Here is a 16,420-nt window from a genome sequence, read left to right on the forward strand (position 1 = left end):
CCCAATTTAAAAAGAAAAAGAAAACTGTACTCTTTTCCTGACAGCTTCTGTTTATTGTTCTATATACATGTTGGCATGCATATGAAAAATCTTAGTAATGAATGTTAAGCTTCTATTTATGGCTCCTTATGACCGATCACACTGGAAGATGTTCTGGCTCGGACCTTTCCCCTGCAGATATGCATTGCTGATTTTATTTGCATCTCTGGTGTGAAGTGCCTGGGAGAGGTGAGGCATGTTTTACAGCACATTTTTCTTTGCAGAAGCCTAAAGAGGTCATTCTTACAAGGTAGGGGGAATTGAATGGGGTTGTTGAAATAGGGAGGTACAAGATTAAAGCTTGAGGGAAGAGGTTGTGGCAGCCTGATAGAGAGGGGTTGTAGAGCAATCCTCATTGATCCTGGGACAGGGAAAGTGTTGATTCATTAGTTCCTTTCCTCAGCCTGAGATTGATTTATCAGAGGTTTTGGTCTGTTTGTTTATTAATTGATTGATTTTTAGGTAGTAGGTCACATATAGGGAGCCCTGGTGGCACCGTGGTTAACCTCTCAGCTGCTAACTGAACCATCGGTGGTTCAAGCCCACCAGCCACTCCATGGGAGAAGGATGTGGCAGTCTGCTTCCATAAAGATTACAGTCTTGGAAACGCTATGAGGCAGTTCTGTCCTGTCCTATAGGGTCAGTATGAGTCGGAGTGAACTCAATGGCAATAGGTTTGTTTTTTTTAGTTTAGGTCACATATGCCCCTGAGATAGCTAATTATACAAAGCTGTGAACAATCCCTTATTGTGGTATAGGCTATAAGTGTTCAGTAAATAATAAAGTTGATTTAAATTAGAGAATTGCAAATGAAGGTCAAAGTAGAGAGGTACTGCAGAATGTCAGGGACTCGATCCCTGCAGAGGGAGGGATCAAGGATGATCCCAAGGATTTGAATGTGGTAAACAGGGAAAGCACTGGTATCATTTATTGGATTGGAAAATTTATAACAGTTATATAAGTTTTAGGGGGAGAATAATGAGTTTTCCTTTCAACCCGAATATTAATAAATACCGTATATTGAGAATCTACCATCTGCTAGGCACTCTGCTAGATGTTTTACATTTAATCTCCATAACAACCCTACTCTTATCCCCATTTTTCAGGTGAAGAAACTGAGTCTCAGAGAGGTTATATAACAGGGCCAAGATTATGCAGCTGATAAGTAGTGGACTGACTCCAAAAATAGTAGCTTTAGCATGATAGAGCTGTGAAGTGATATTAACCTTCCAAGAACGAGTGCAGAGGTGAGTGAAGGGAATATTTAAAATTGTGAGACTGAAATGAGAGAGGTACGCAGACCTCTTGGAAGCAAGGAAGAAAAGAATTGTCTATGTGGTATTCACCAACTGTGTAAAAATCTATGCAAGTATCTGTAATAATAAGGATTTCGGAGTGAGAGAACCCATTTCATTTAACTGCCATTTTTAATGGCCTCTTTAAGTGAAGTGCTGTGTTGAATGCTGCATTTGTAAGAGGTTAAGGAGAGAGTAAACCCGTTGCTGTCCGGTCAATTCCAACTCATAGTGACCCTCTAGGTCCCCAGAGGGTTTCCAAGGAGCAGCTAGTGGATTTGAACTGCCAACCTTTTGGTTAGCAGCTGAGCACTTAACCACTCTGCCACCAGGGCTCCAAAGAGAGTAGATAAAGAAAATTGGGATTGTACTGTTTTTCTTTCTTGGGAGTTGAGAAATTGAGATGGAGAGTAGTAAGAAGAGTAGATTTGAAGAAGATACTTGAGGAGAAGTCAGTGAACCATCACCAGCTTCACAGATTATTTATGGTTATTTGGGGATGATGCCTTGGGCAGACGGCTGCCATTTAAACTCATGCAGTTATTTTCCATGAAAATAAAATTTCATTGTTACAGGGTTTTTTTTTTTCCACATTATTTAATTTAAATAATTTAAAACAGTTTTTCATCTTAAGTTTTATATATGAATTGAGTTTTTAAAACAAATTAAAGAACTAAGTCAACAATGAGAAACTGTTATGACATCAGTTATATTATTTACATGATCATTACATTCATTCATGTGTATGTATTGTACAAATAAGATGAGAGTTCTTGCTTTTTTGTGTGCAAAAATTCTAGCATTTGAAAATAAAATTATAGAGAGGCTTGGGGCTTTTAGTAAAGATCGTAAGATGCTGGAAATACTTCAGTATTGGTTGATTATTTCACCATAATAATTTTTATAAAAAATACTCCCTCTTAAATGACTTGATGACAGGTTATGGAGAATGAGATGCCATTGTTAAACTGGACTTCAGGTCAGGAACAAAGACAGCAGGAATCATTAATGTGGGAAAAAGAAGATCTGTCTTCTCTTACAGAAGCACTTGTGTAGAACCATTATTTCTGTTTGGTTTTCTTTCTTGACCCTGTTCTTGTTGCTGATCCAATAATTATAGAACAGTCTCTGGAACACCACAACAGTCTCACCAAAATTGTATGTCTTCGTATTATAATGTATTGTGATATTTGAAGCAGGATCTCTTGAAATCACAGTTTTAATATTCTGTATTTCAGATTCTGCTACTGTGTTTATGGAAAACTACCTATGTTTCTGTTATTTTCTTGTCAGTAAATGGAATATGGCTCATAGTTCATTTTCCAGGTCAGCCTGACTTCTTTAGGGAACTAGAAGAGTTTTGGACCTCATAGCCTTCCTGGTTGCCTTTATCCTTGCCATCATAGTCAGGGCTTTGTTTTTTGATTATCTTTTTTAAATAAATGGAATAAGGGAATGATCAGATTAGGTCTAGCCAGTACTAGCTGTCCATGTGTCTATTCAGAGTACTTGTCCTCATTCACCCTTCCACAGCAGCTCAGTTCCTAAATGATCATCCCTCCCCACCCCTCATCTAGAGGATGAGTTGGCTGAGTCACTAGATGGACTTTGAAGTCCCTTCTATGCTAACCATAAAAACAAAATTAATTCGAAGAATGTTCTTTCTACACCTTCTTAAGATGAGTAATTTCTTCATCAGTTTCTGATGTCTGTATTTTAGTGATTTATACTAGCTCCTCCTTAATGTGACTTTTCATCAAAACTTCAGGAGCAAAAATGAATGTGGATCATTTTACTCTACAGGGCCTGAAATATATATTTACTGGTAATATAAGAAACGGAGCTGATAACAAGTGACCATATAGGGGGTATTCTTAAGTATTTAAACAGAATTCCTTATCAGTTGTTGAAATCAGTGACTGGAAAGTGGTGCATAGTACTCTATTTCTATAGGAAAAGTAATCCAGCCCTGAAATACTATATAATTAGAAGCTATAGTTCATATTCTATAATACTGTTGAGCTTTAACATTTCTTATTTTAAAAGTTTGTTTCATATATTAAAGCATTTAATTTTTAAAAATCAGCTTTTTTTTTTTAACTCTCTTCTGTACTTAAAGGAGAAGCCCTGGTGGTGCAATGGTTAAGTGCTCAGCCACTAACCAAAAGGTTGGCAGTTTGAACTCCCCCACCGCCCCCCCGACCGCTCTGCAGGAGAAAGATGTGGCAGTCTACTTCCATAAACATCAGCCTTGGAAACCCTATGGGGCAGTTCTACTCTCTCCTATAGGGTCTCTATGAGTAGGAATTGACTTGACAGCAATGGCTTGGGTACTTAAAGTACTGTGTCCTAGGCATGGCATGATAAAGTATAATTCACCCAAACATCTGTTTAAGCAAAATCTGTTGAGTGCCTGTAAAATGTTAGGCACTGTGCTAGGCACTGACTCTGCAAAAATCAGTAAGATGCATTTCCTCCATTTGAGGAATTCAGTCTAGCATATATGAATAAACAAAGAGAAGGGAACTTAAAAACATTGTTTGGGAAAGTGTAAATTTGGGAGAAGATTGTGGTTGAAATGATAGTGTGAAACCTTTTTTCCATCTCCCCCTCCCCCGCATTAAATGTCTACTACAGTCTGCTTAGGAAAAAAACTAACTAGAGAAAGAAAATAAGTAAGAAACCGAGAACCCCACGAGAGGACTACCACAAAGATGGGATAGGATTAGGAAGTAGCACTATCAGCTGATCACAGACTGAAGGAGAATGGCACAGTGAGCACTGTTTTTACCTCTGAGTGTCAGAGGGCCCAGAATCCTTGGTGTGGTGTTGATGGACTGTAAAACCTTCCCTGAATGGCACAGCTGAAACTTGATCCATTTTCTATAAGACCACCATATTAGGATGGGCAGGGGAGCATGCCCTGCAAACTACCACCTATGGGCCAACCTGCTACCTGTTTGTAAATGAAGTTTTATCAGAACACTGCCACACTCACTCGCTTACACATTTTCTATTAATACTTTTGCACTGCAATGGCAGAGTTGAATAGTTGTGACAGAGACTGTACAACCAACAATTCCTGAAATATTTATTATCTGGCCCTTTATAGAAAAAGTTTGCTGACCTGTGATGTAGACCAAGACCTAAGTAGGAGAATATGGTGGAAACAGTGTAGTGGCTTCAGTGGACCAACAATGTCAATTTCTATTCTGAAGCTGAAATCTTTAGTTTCTCTCTGCCCTTGATGCTCTTGGAGACTGAGAAATAAGCATTAGTAGATGTGGAACTTGCTCTGAAATTTTTTTTTTTCCTTTGAGCTGGACTTCGAGAAATTCCTTTGAATGCTAGAAAGAAAATTTTGTGCCAGTTACCTCTGTCCCATATCAGCTGTCAGAACAGAGAACTGGAATTTGCTGGTGACTGAGCATACAGAGATACATACAATCTACTCATCCTAACTCTGTCCAGTCACTGGCCTGAATAGCTCTCTTTTACTCAAAGATGAATAAAAAGCAGAAAACAGTCTTAATTGAGACTATGAAAAAACTCTTCAGTTCAAAAGAAGGGCCTTCCAGCATATATTAAGGTAAAATTCTTCAGGAGAAAAAAAGCTTGAAATGTCTTCCTAGTGTGATTCAGGTAGATATAAATGAGAAATTAAGAAGATAGGAATAATTTCTGTCTCAAGCGCCTATTGTTTGTCAGACATTGTCTAGGTGCTTTATTTTCATTACTCTTTAAATCCTCATAACAACCATAAAAGTTAGAAACAATTACCCTCCTTTTACATGGGAGAAGCTGATGCTCAAAATAGGTTAATTTCCTGAAGGCCATATAGTTAGTAGATGATACCCAAAAACCAAATCCATTGCCATCTAGTCGATTTCAACTCATAGTGAACCTATAGGACACGGTAGAACTGCCCCCGTAGGGTTTCCAAGGCTGTAGTCTTTATGGAAGCAGATTGCCACATCTTTCTTCCATGGAGCGGCTGGTGAGTTCAAACCGCCAACCTTTTGGTTAGCAGCCAAGCACTTAACCACTGCACCACCAGGGCTCCTTAGTAGGTGATAGAGCCAGGATTTAAGCCACATTTTATACCCATATTATTATTATTTTTTAATGATTGAAGTTTACATAACATAATATTAACCATTTTAAAGTGTACAATTCAGTGGCATTTAGTACATTCTTAATGTGTAACCATCACCTCTATCAAGTTCTGAAACATTTTCATCACCCGAAAGAACATCCTGTACCCATTAAGCAGTCACTTCCTGTTTCCCTCTACCCCTAGCCCCTGGCAACCACCAGTCTGCTTTCTGTCTGTATAGATTTGCCTATTCTGGATATTTATGTAAATGGAATCATACAATATATGACTTTTTGAGTCTGGCTTCTTTCACTCAGCATGATGTTTTCAAGGTTCACCCACTGTAGCATGTATCAGTACTTCATTTCTTTTTTATGGTGAAAAATATTGCATTCTATGTATTTACCGCATTTTACTTATCCATTCAGTCTACCCTTAATCAATGCTATTTTTCCATCACCATTAACACCCGCCCCCTTCCAGCTTCTTCCAAATTGTAGCATGTATCAAGACTTCATTTCTCCTATTGGCTGAGTAGTATTCCATTGTATGTACCACATTTTGTTTATCCATTCATCTGTTGATGGACATTTAAAGTTGTTTTCACTTTTCAGCTATCATAAATAGTGCTGCTATGAACATTCATGGACAAGTATTTGTTTGAGTACCTGTTTTCATTTCTTTTGGGTATATACCTAGGAGTGAAATTGCTGAGTCGTATAGTAATTCTGTTTAACTTTTTGAGGAACTGCCAAACTGTTTTCCACAGTGGCTGTACCATTTTACATTCCCACCAGCACTATATGTGAATTCCAATTTTTCCACATCCTCACCAATACTTGTTATTTTCCGTTTTTTCATTATAACCATTCTAGTGGGTGTGAGAAGTCCCTGGGTAGTGTAAGCTGTTAATGTACTCAACTGCTAACTGAAAGTTTGAAAGTTTGAGTTCACCTAGAGGTGCCTTGGAAGAAAGTCCTCACTATCTACTTTTGAAAAATCAGCCATTGAAAAATCTATGGAGCACAGTTCTGCTGTGCACACATGGGGTCGCCATGAGTCAGAGTCGACTTGTCAGCTGGTTTATTGGGTGTGAATTGGTTTCTCATTGTGGTTTTGGTTTGCAGTTCCCTAATGATAACGATGTTGAGCATCTTTTCATGTGTTTGTTGGCCATTTGTTTATCTTCTCTGGAGAAATACCCAAGTTCTTTGCCCATTTTTTAAAAAATTGTGGTAAAAATATATATAACAAAGCATTTGCCAATTCAACAATTTTTACATGTATAATTCAGTGACCTTGATTACATTCATCATGTTGTGCAACCATTACCACTATCCTTTTCCAAATTATTCCACTACCATTAACAGAAACTCAGTGCCTCCTAAGGAATGGCTCCCCTTTTCCCCCTCCCACTCACCCCTGATAGCTACTAATAAGCTTTGGTCTTTGTACATTTGCCTATTTCATGTAAGTAGGACCATACAGTATTTGTACTTTCGTGACTGACTGACTTCAGCACAATGTTTTCAAGATTCATCCAAGTTGTAGCATGTATCAGGATTTCATTTCTCTTTATGGCTGAGTAATATTTCATTATATGTATATACCACATTTTGTTTATCCATTCCTCTGTTGAGGAACATTTAGGTTGTTTCTACCTTTTGACTGTTGTGGGTAGTGCTGCAATGGACATATTGGTGTATAGATTGGCTCTATTTTAGGAACTCCTTCAGTGCTTAGCCAAGCTGTTTACAACAGGGCTTCGAACCTGTTCATTTCAATTTGAACCCCTGCTGAAAATTTGTATTTCTAACAAGTTCCCTGCTGAGAATTTGCATTTCTAATACGTTTTACATAAGAATCACCTGGGGATCTCCTTAAACTGTAGATTGAGATTCAGTGCACCTGGGGTGGAAATGCAAATTCTCAGCAGGCATTCAAATTGAAGTGAACACCTGGTTTACAGCTCTGCCTTAGTCTTCAGTTCCTGTTTGTGTGGAGCCTGAAGGCCAGCCTAAGGTGAGAGATTATGGTCTTCTCAGGTGTTTTCTTTCTTTTTTTAATTGTACTTTAGATGAAGGTTTACAGAGCAAACTAGTCCCATTAAACAATTAATACACATATTGTTTTATGACATTGGTTGCCAACCCCAGGACATGTCAACACTCTCCCCTTCTCGACCTTAGGTTCCCCATTACCAGCTTTCCTGTCCCCTCCTGCCTTCTCATCCTTGCCCCTGGGCTGGTGTGCCCATTTAGTCTCCTTTTGTTTTATGGGCCTGTCTAATCTCTGACTGAAGGATGAACCTCAGGAGTGACTTCATTACTGAGCTAAGAGGGTGGCCAGGGGCCATACTCTCAAGAGTTTCTCCAGTCTGTCAGGCCAGTAAATCTGGTCTTTTTTTTTTTGTGAGTTAGTATTTTGTTCTACATCGTTTTCCAGCTCTGTCCAGGACCCTCTATTGTGATCCCTGTCAGAGTAGTCAGTGGTGGTAGCCGGGCACCATCTAGTTGTGCTGGACTCAGTCTGGTGGAGGCTGTGCTGGTTGTGGTCCATTAGTCCGCTGGACTAATCTTTCTCTTGTGTCTTTGGTTTTCTTCATTTTCCCTTGCTCCAGATGAAGTGAGGCCAGTGGAGTATCTTAGATGGCCGCTCATGAGCTTTTTAAGACCCCAGATGCTACTCACCAAAGTAGAATATAGAACATTTGCTTTATAAACTATGTTATGCCAACTGAGCTAAATGTCCCCTGAGACCATGTTCCCCACAGCCCTCAGCCCAGTGATTTTCTCAGGTGTTTTATGAACACACATCCTAACTTGGGCATGCATGTGATCTTCTTGATTTCCTGGTATACATGGAAGCTTTAAAAAGCCCTTATTTTCCTACGTATCTCCTTTTTGAACCTCTTCTTTCCCAGAGGAAGTCTTTCTGTTGCTCATCCTGACTGTTGTTTTTAGCCCCTGACTGCTGTAGTCAATTCTCGTGCCTTTAAATGCTTTTGGCACAAGCCACCCAGGGCACTGCTTCAGCCCTAGGACCTCTCTGAGTCAGGCAACACAAAGGAAGTCCGTGTGCTGATCTTTTAGGCAGCCACTGGACGGGTCAAAACTCACAGTCACAATTATTTGCGAAAATGGTCCATATTGCTCCCCATTAGTCCCTGCAACTGTGCCAGGAGCACAGCTGCAGTCTACTCCTCAGCTGCCCTGGATCTGGGGTGTGGGGATGGTAAGCAGGCAGTTTAAAATACCTCAGAGCTCTCTTACCACAAAGCAGCTGCCTCCTTCTTCACCAAGCCTTCCCCTGCTTGTTATAAGTTTTTAACTAGATTCCAGAGTTCTGGAAAAGTTGATTCTGACAGTTTTTGCCAGCTCATTAGTTGTTTCGGGGGGCGAGGGGGGGAGGGGACGGAGCCCTAGAGGTCCCTTTTCTGCCATTTTCAGTGATGTCACTCTCCAGATACATGTTTTATAATTTTTTTCTCCCGGACTCTTTATTCTTTTAACAGTATCTTTCACAAAGCAGGAGTTTTGATTTTAATAAAGTCTAATTTATCAATTTTTTCTTTCATATAGTGTGCTTTTGGTGTTGTATCAAAAGCCTATCGCCAAACCCAAGGTCACCTAGATTTTCTCTTTGTTATCTTCTAGAAGTTTTGTAGTTTTGTGTTTTACATTTAGGTTTATGATCCATTTTGAGTTAATTTTTGTGAAAGGTGTAAGGTCTGTGTCTAGATTCATTCTTTTGCATATGAATGTCCAATTGTTCCAGCCCCATTTGTTGAAAAGATTATCCTTTCCATTGAATTGCCTTTATTCCTCTGTCAAAGATCAGTTGTCTCTATTGGTGTGAGTGCCTTTCTGGGCTGTCTATTCTGTTCCATTGATCTATTTGTCTGTTCTTTTGTCAGTAGCATGCTGTTTTGATTACTGTAGCTTTAAGTAGGTCTTTGGTAGTGTCAGTCTTATGATTTTGTTCTTTTTCTTTAGTATTATGCTTGCTTTAGGCTTAAATTGCTCTTCTTTCTCTAGTTTCCAAAGGTGAAAGCTTATATTATTGATATTATGTCTATCTTCTTTTCTAATATATGCATTCAATGCTATAACTTTTTCTCTTAAGTACTGCTTTTGCTGCATCACACAATTTTTGATAAGTTATATTTTTATTTTCCTTTAATTCAAAATGTTTGTTAATATGTCTTGATACTTCTTCTTTGGCCCATGTATTATTTAGAAGTGTGTTGTTTAATCTACAAATACTTTGGGATTTTCTAGCTATCTTTCTGTTATTGATTTCTAGTTTAATTCCATTGTGGTCTGAAAGCATAGTTTCCTTCAGCTCTAAATATTTCACTTTTCTGTCTTCTTGCTTGCATGATTTCATACAAGAAGTCAGTTGTAATTCTTATACTTGTTCCTCTGTATATAACATGCCCCTCCCCCCAGTTTGTTTCAAGATTTTGTCTTTGGTTTTCTGCAGCTTAAATATGAATTGCCTAGGTGTAAGATTTATGAATAACATTGTGAAGAATGGGAATTCCAGAACACTTAAGTGTGCTCATGAGGAACCTGTACAGAGATCAAGAGATAGTCATTTCAACAGAACAAAGGGATACTGTGTAGTTTAAAGTCAGGAAAGGTGTGTGTCAGGGTTGTATCCTTTTACCCTACTTATTCAATCTGTATGCTGAGCAAATAATCCGAGAAGCTGGACTATATGAAGAAGAATGCAGCATCAGGATTGGGGGAAGACTAGTTAACAACCTGCGTTATGCAGATGACACAACCTTGCTTGCTGACAGTGAAGAGGACTTGAAGCACTTACTGATGAAGATCAAGACTACAGCCTTCAATATGGATTACACCTCAACATAAAGAAAACAAAAATCCACACAACTGGACCAATAAGCAACATCATGATAAATGGAGAAAAGATGAAGTTGTTAAGGATTTCATTTTACTTGGATTCACAGTCAACACCCATGGAAGCAGCAGCAAGAAATCGAAAGATGCATTGCGTTGGGCAAATCTGCTGTAAAAGACCTCTTTAAAGTGTTGAAAAGCAAAGATGTCACCTTGAAGACTAAGGTGTGCCTGACCCAAACCATGATGTTTTCAATCACATCATATGCATGTGAAAGCTGGACAATGAATAAGGAAGACTGAAGAAGAATTGACACGTTTGAATTATGGTGTTGAAGAATATTGAATATACCATGGACTGCCAAAAGAACGAACAAATCCATCTTTGTGTCTTCTGACTGTGTTTTTCTTGCCTTTTAACATGTGTGATAGTTTTTTGTTGAAAGCCAGACATGCTGTGTAAGGTAATAGGAACTGAGGTAAAAAGGTCTTTAGTGTGAGGTTTTTAAGTTAATCTGGTTAGGACCTGGGCTGTGTTTAAGGTTTGCTCTAGCTTTGTGTACCAGAGCCTTCATTTTTCTCTAATGTCATTTTTTTTCCTCCCTTGTTATCTTTGGGTTTCCCAAAGAACTCCTTCTTAAATAGATTCTGTGTCTTGTAACTCTTTCAGGTGTAATCCACTGTTATTATACTGAAGTCCTGTTGATTTGATGGTAGGGTTTTGGGGAGGGAAAATGGTCTATAATCTTATGATTAAATCTTAGTTTTTGATGGGTCTGAGTCCTGGGCTGTGACTTTCGGAAGTGTTTCTTAGCCTTTTTTTTCCCCCTCCCCTTAGGTGGTACTGGAGGGCTAGAATGGGCTGTAGTTGGCTAATTACCCTTCCCCCAGGACAGATAAGGCTCTGGGAAAGAAGTCTTTTGTGTGTTGGCCTTTGTTATGGAGTATGTTCTGGACTTATTTCAAAATGGTTACTTTTTTCCTGAGCATGTTTCAAAATGGTTACTTTTCCCTTGTCCCTGCCCAAAAGTGGAGGAGATTTTTCTTGAATCTTCACTGACAGAACTTGGTGAGGTTCCTGGAGGTAAAGCCAGCTAAGTGTGGAGGCTCTCCTAAAACTGAGCGTCCAGGAGTTCTCACTCTCAGGCTAGTCACACTTAGCCTCCAGCAAGTCTTTAAAATCACCATGTAAGTGTTCCTGGTAGTTTATGACTCTAGTGGCTTCTTGGCTGTGATTCATTGTACTCACCTGTCTCTAGGAATGGGATGTCATTTTGCCCTGTGACCTCAATTCTCTAATAAGTTTTATGGAAAGTTGTTGATTTTCAGTTTGTTCAGCTTTTTTCTTCTTGTAAGGACTAGAGTGACGATATCCAAGCTCTTCACATGTCAGAGCTGAAACTGGAAGTCCTTCTTTTATATTTTAAAATTAGAAATATCTTGTCCTGTTTAAAAATAATGTTCAGCAAAAGGTTTTTAACTTTGCTCTGAGCCATTTGCTTAGCTGAGATGATTCATTCTCAGTTATTTCCATCCCTTTGAATCTCAGATCTGTATAATCTCACATGCTTAGGAAGTCCTTTTTCAGAACAAAATATTTTAAAAATTCAAGGACTTTATCTAGTTCTAGAAAATTGTTAATAACCATGCCCTAAATTAGCTAGAATTATAGAATTATTATTATATATATTGATATATATATTGACTCCCCCCCCAAAAAAAATAAAAAAACCCTGTTTTCTCTTTTATCAAATGCCTTCTTATAAACCATGTTAAAGTGGTTCTGGGGATCCTTTTATTTAACCTTCATTTGTTTTTATTTCACCCCATTTGTTTTTGAAGAAGTAACTCAATTTTCTAAGGCCCTTTGCAATCTCTGTAAACTAAAGCAGTATTTAAATTTGAAAAACTAATAAGAATAAATGCAGAACTCTTATGCTGGCAGTGGTTTATTTTCAATTAACCTTGAAGAATGTATTAATTATAAACTATAGCTCTTGCTGACTTTAGCTTAATAGGATTACTTTTCAAAATCTGTGTGATAGAGGACAGTTTGTCCAAAATGTGTTATTTAAGCAACCAAGAAAGTACTGTGTGTGCTTGAAAGCCTTATAATTTGATTACTTGCTATAAGATTCCATTGGGGAGGCTTCAGTTCTTATCCTTGAATAAAAGTTGTAACCAGCCTCAGGCGATTGAGACATTGTAAATTACATTACCCTGGACATTTTTTTAGGTTTCATTTTAAGTTTTATTTTTCTTACTGAATCCACTGTGAGGAGCAGCCATTAAACCACAAAACAAATCAGCTGTATGGTAGTTAAGATTGCTTGTTAGATGACAAGCCCATAACATGTTTACTTTTAAGAAATACTTTCTCTTTTAATGTTGCCAGTTGTTTAAAATGAACATTTATGTTTGGGAGCTAAAGTCCCCCCCCCAACCCCATCCCATTTGAAGAGAGAGAATTAAAATTTTAGATATCATGAATGTTATTTTAGAACACTAAATAAAATTTGTTTTAAAATGAGTTGATGCTGTATTTGGAAGGATTTGGCTGAAAAGAATTAATTTTTGTCATGTAATAATCAATTAGTTAAAATCCATTTTAAGGTAAGATCCATTTGTCTAGCATGCTCTGAAATAGAGGCCATAAACCTTTCCCTATGCTTTTGCATAGAAACCTTTCTTATAAAAAAATGAGGACTCTATCAAGGAAATCGATAAAGAATAGCAAGTCTTTAGTAGTGGCACAGTTAAAATCTTGGCATATGCTCCTCCTTCACCTGTAGCAATTCTTCTACTCTTTGCCTGGTGGACTCTATCCCGTCTGGTCTGGGTTTCTTCACAGTATTCTCTGTCACTGCCTACTATTTCTTTCTTTTTTGGTGCTTATATAAAGTTATATGTATATTCACTTGCTCACTTAGCCTTTTTTGTTGATTCTGGGACACCCTTTTTTTTTTTTTTGCATTTCTGAAATTGAGATGCATCTTAAACTGGAGGCCTTGATTTCTTTCTGAGTAGTAAGTAAAATAATGTCTGTCTTCCAATCGATCGTGTCTTAGATTCATTAAAATACTGTACTTTTAATTATCTATTTCCCCAGTTGATTGTGAATTCCAGAAGTAGAGGAATTACTCACCACTAGGAACCAGTACCTGGCACCTAGTAGGCACTGAATCAATAATAGTTCAATGAATATCATTATCCATTTGGGAGATCTTGGCTCTAATACTTCTGAATGTGAATCAGCCAACATAATGAGTATGATTTATTAATTCAGTTTCTGTCTTTGAGGCATTATTTTTGGAGATTGTTTTATCCTGGAATTGAAAGAAGCCTTTAGATTTGTCTATTTCATTCCCCCATTTAGGTAGCTTGCCCCATTATAGACACATGCATGTCCTTATTTAAGAGTACTGACTCTCCATGTATAAAAATTAATCGACATAAGCTTTTACCCGAGGTATCAGCAACTTCCTTTCATTAGGGGAAGGAGTGAGGAAAGTATGAAACAGCACCTCGCTTTTAAACTTTAAATAGACAGTTCTGAGTGATTGAACTTACTTTTTCATTTTGCTGCATCCTCCAAGGAGTGCAATCACTTGGCGTGCCTACTTCTTTTAAGCGAAGAACAGCGCCCAGGCAACATGAGTGACTGGAGTGCCTTAGGCCAACTCATGGACAAGTTTCAAGCATATTCCACAGCTGGAGGGAAGGTGTGGCTCTCATTCCTTTTCTTTTTCAGAACTGGGGACAGCGGTTGAGTCAGCCTGGGATGACGAGCAATTTGCCTTTCGTTGTAACACTCGACAACCTGGTTGTAAAAATGTCTGCTATGACAAGTCTTTCCCAATCTCTCATGTGCACTTCTGGGTCCTACAGATCATATTTGTGTCTGTACCCACACTCTTGTACCTGGCTCACGTGTTCTATGTGATGTGAAAAGAAGAGAAGTTGAACATGAGAGAGGAGGAACTCAAAGTTGCCCAAACTGAAGTTGTCAGTGTGTAGATGCACTTGCAAGAAACTGAAATAAAAGAAGTTTAAGTTTGATATTGAAGAACACAGTAAGGTAAAACTGCCAGGAGGCTTGCTGCAAACCTACATTATCAGTGTCTTATTCACCTCTGTTTTTTAGGTGGCCTTCTTGCTGATCCAGTGGTACCTCTATGGATTCAGCCTGAATGCAGTTTATACTTGCAAAAGAGATCCCTGCCCTCATCAGGTGGACTGCTTCCTTTCTCACCCCACAGAGAAAAGCATCTTCATCATCTTCATGCTGATGGTGTCTCTTGCCTTGAATATCATTGAGTTATTCTGTGTCTTATATTCAAGAGCATTAAAGATCATCTGAAGGAACAGAGTGATCTTTGCCACAGTACGAGTAGTCTGCAGAGCCCTTCCAAAGACCAAGATTCTCCACAGCATGCTTATTTCAATGGCCGTTCCTCACCAACTGTTTCACTCTCACCCATGTCTCCTTCCGGGGACAAGCTGGTTACTGGAGATAGAAACAGTTCTTCCTGCTACTGTTATGACAAACAAGGAAGTGAACAAAACAGTGCTAATTACAGTGCATAGCAAAATCCAATGAGATAGGCAGGCAGCACCATCTCCAACTCTCATGCATAGCCTTTAGATTTCCCTGATGATAACCAGAGTTCTAAAAACTCTAGCTGCTGGGCATGAGCTATAGCCACTAGCCACTGGGGACCAGCAGCTTTCCTGCAGAGCTAGTAGTCATGCCAGCAGCAGACCTCAGCCTGATAACTTAGAGCTCTAGATACATGCTGGAAAGCATTAAGATTCTGCTCAATTGTGACAGGAAAAAAAGATGCAGTAGAAAGTGCACCTTTGTTCCAGTGGAGGTAGTATTCAGCAACCTCAGTTATGAGGCTTAGCATATACAGAGACATTAGAATATCAGGATTCTTTTGAGGGTGTCTGGGTAAGAGGGGAGCCCTAATGGCACAGTGGTTAAGAGCTTGGCTGCAAACCAAAAGGTCGGCAGTTCGAATCCACTAGCTACTCCTTGGAAACTCTATGATGCAGTTCTACTTTGTTCTATAGGGTCTCTATGAGTCGACGGCAGTGGGTTTTTGGTTTTGGTTGGGTAAAAGGGTGGAGAGAGAGGGATTATGGGAGGTACATGTTGGTATTTAAAGTAATTGATTCGAAGAATTTAAATTCTAAAAAAAAGTTGAATTAGATGATGCATAGGTAGGGGCTTTTTCTCTCCCACACTCTCTTGGGGGATGGTTCAGTGTTTATGAAAGAGTGAATGATATTTGTGGCAAAATAATTTTTTGTTTCACCCATAAATTGAAATAACTTTTATAGGAAAAAATAGTTCCTGAACATTTTATTTCTTTTCCACAATTAAAGACCTAGAACTGTCCTTACACCCCTGCTAAAACATTCCATTGTTAAAATTTGTACCTTGAAGGTAAACTTTCTTCTAGGCCTAACCCTCCAGGTGTCAGTGGACTTGTGCTGTTTTTTTCGTCCTTGGTGTCAGTTAAATGTTTAGACAAGGCCCACAGAAAGAAGACTTTCTGTGCATTTGCAAATCTCAGGTAGTCATATATATATATATATTTTAAAATATCCACCTGCATCATATCTTTACCATCGCTTCTTTGTCATCATGCCTCAACTCCTCTTCATATTTAGTTCATGGTTTCTGTAAGCACTTTTTAACCACCTTGGATATCACTGGGGCCCTGGTGGTGCAGTGGTTAAGTGTTTGGCTGCTAACCAAAAGGTTGGCAGTTCGAATCCATCAGCCACTCCTTGGTAATCCAGTGGAGCAGTTATGCTGTATCCTATAGGGTTGCTATGAGTTGGAATTGACTTGTTGGTAACAGGTTTGATTTTTTTGGTTTTGGATATTGCTTAACCTTTTTTGAGTTAGAGTCAGGGAGGCAGGCCATGCTCAATATTTAAAAATCATTTGTCTGTGTGTGTAGGAGCGTGTCCTATGGAAGAGATGGCTGGTGACACAACATGGAGAATGTAACCAATGTCACTGAATTGTACATGTAGAAATTGTTAAATGGGTGTATGTTTTGCTGTGTATATTTTCACCCCCCCCCAAAAAAAAGCTAGTTTTTTTG

The 16,420-nt window shown here is 38.7% G+C and overlaps 1 protein-coding gene and 1 pseudogene across 1 annotated transcript in view; both read left to right on the forward strand.

Moving 5' to 3' along the window:
- CDKL5 (cyclin dependent kinase like 5) overlaps positions 1 to 16,420 on the forward strand; it is a 155,086-nt gene that overhangs the window by 25,216 nt on the left and 113,450 nt on the right. The window lies entirely within an intron of this gene.
- Positions 13,046 to 15,307, forward strand: LOC101349042 (gap junction alpha-1 protein-like; annotated as a pseudogene).

This window comes from Trichechus manatus, unplaced genomic scaffold, assembly GCF_000243295.1.
Source record: "Trichechus manatus latirostris isolate Lorelei unplaced genomic scaffold, TriManLat1.0 scaffold00100, whole genome shotgun sequence".
Taxonomy (NCBI): domain Eukaryota; kingdom Metazoa; phylum Chordata; class Mammalia; order Sirenia; family Trichechidae; genus Trichechus; species Trichechus manatus.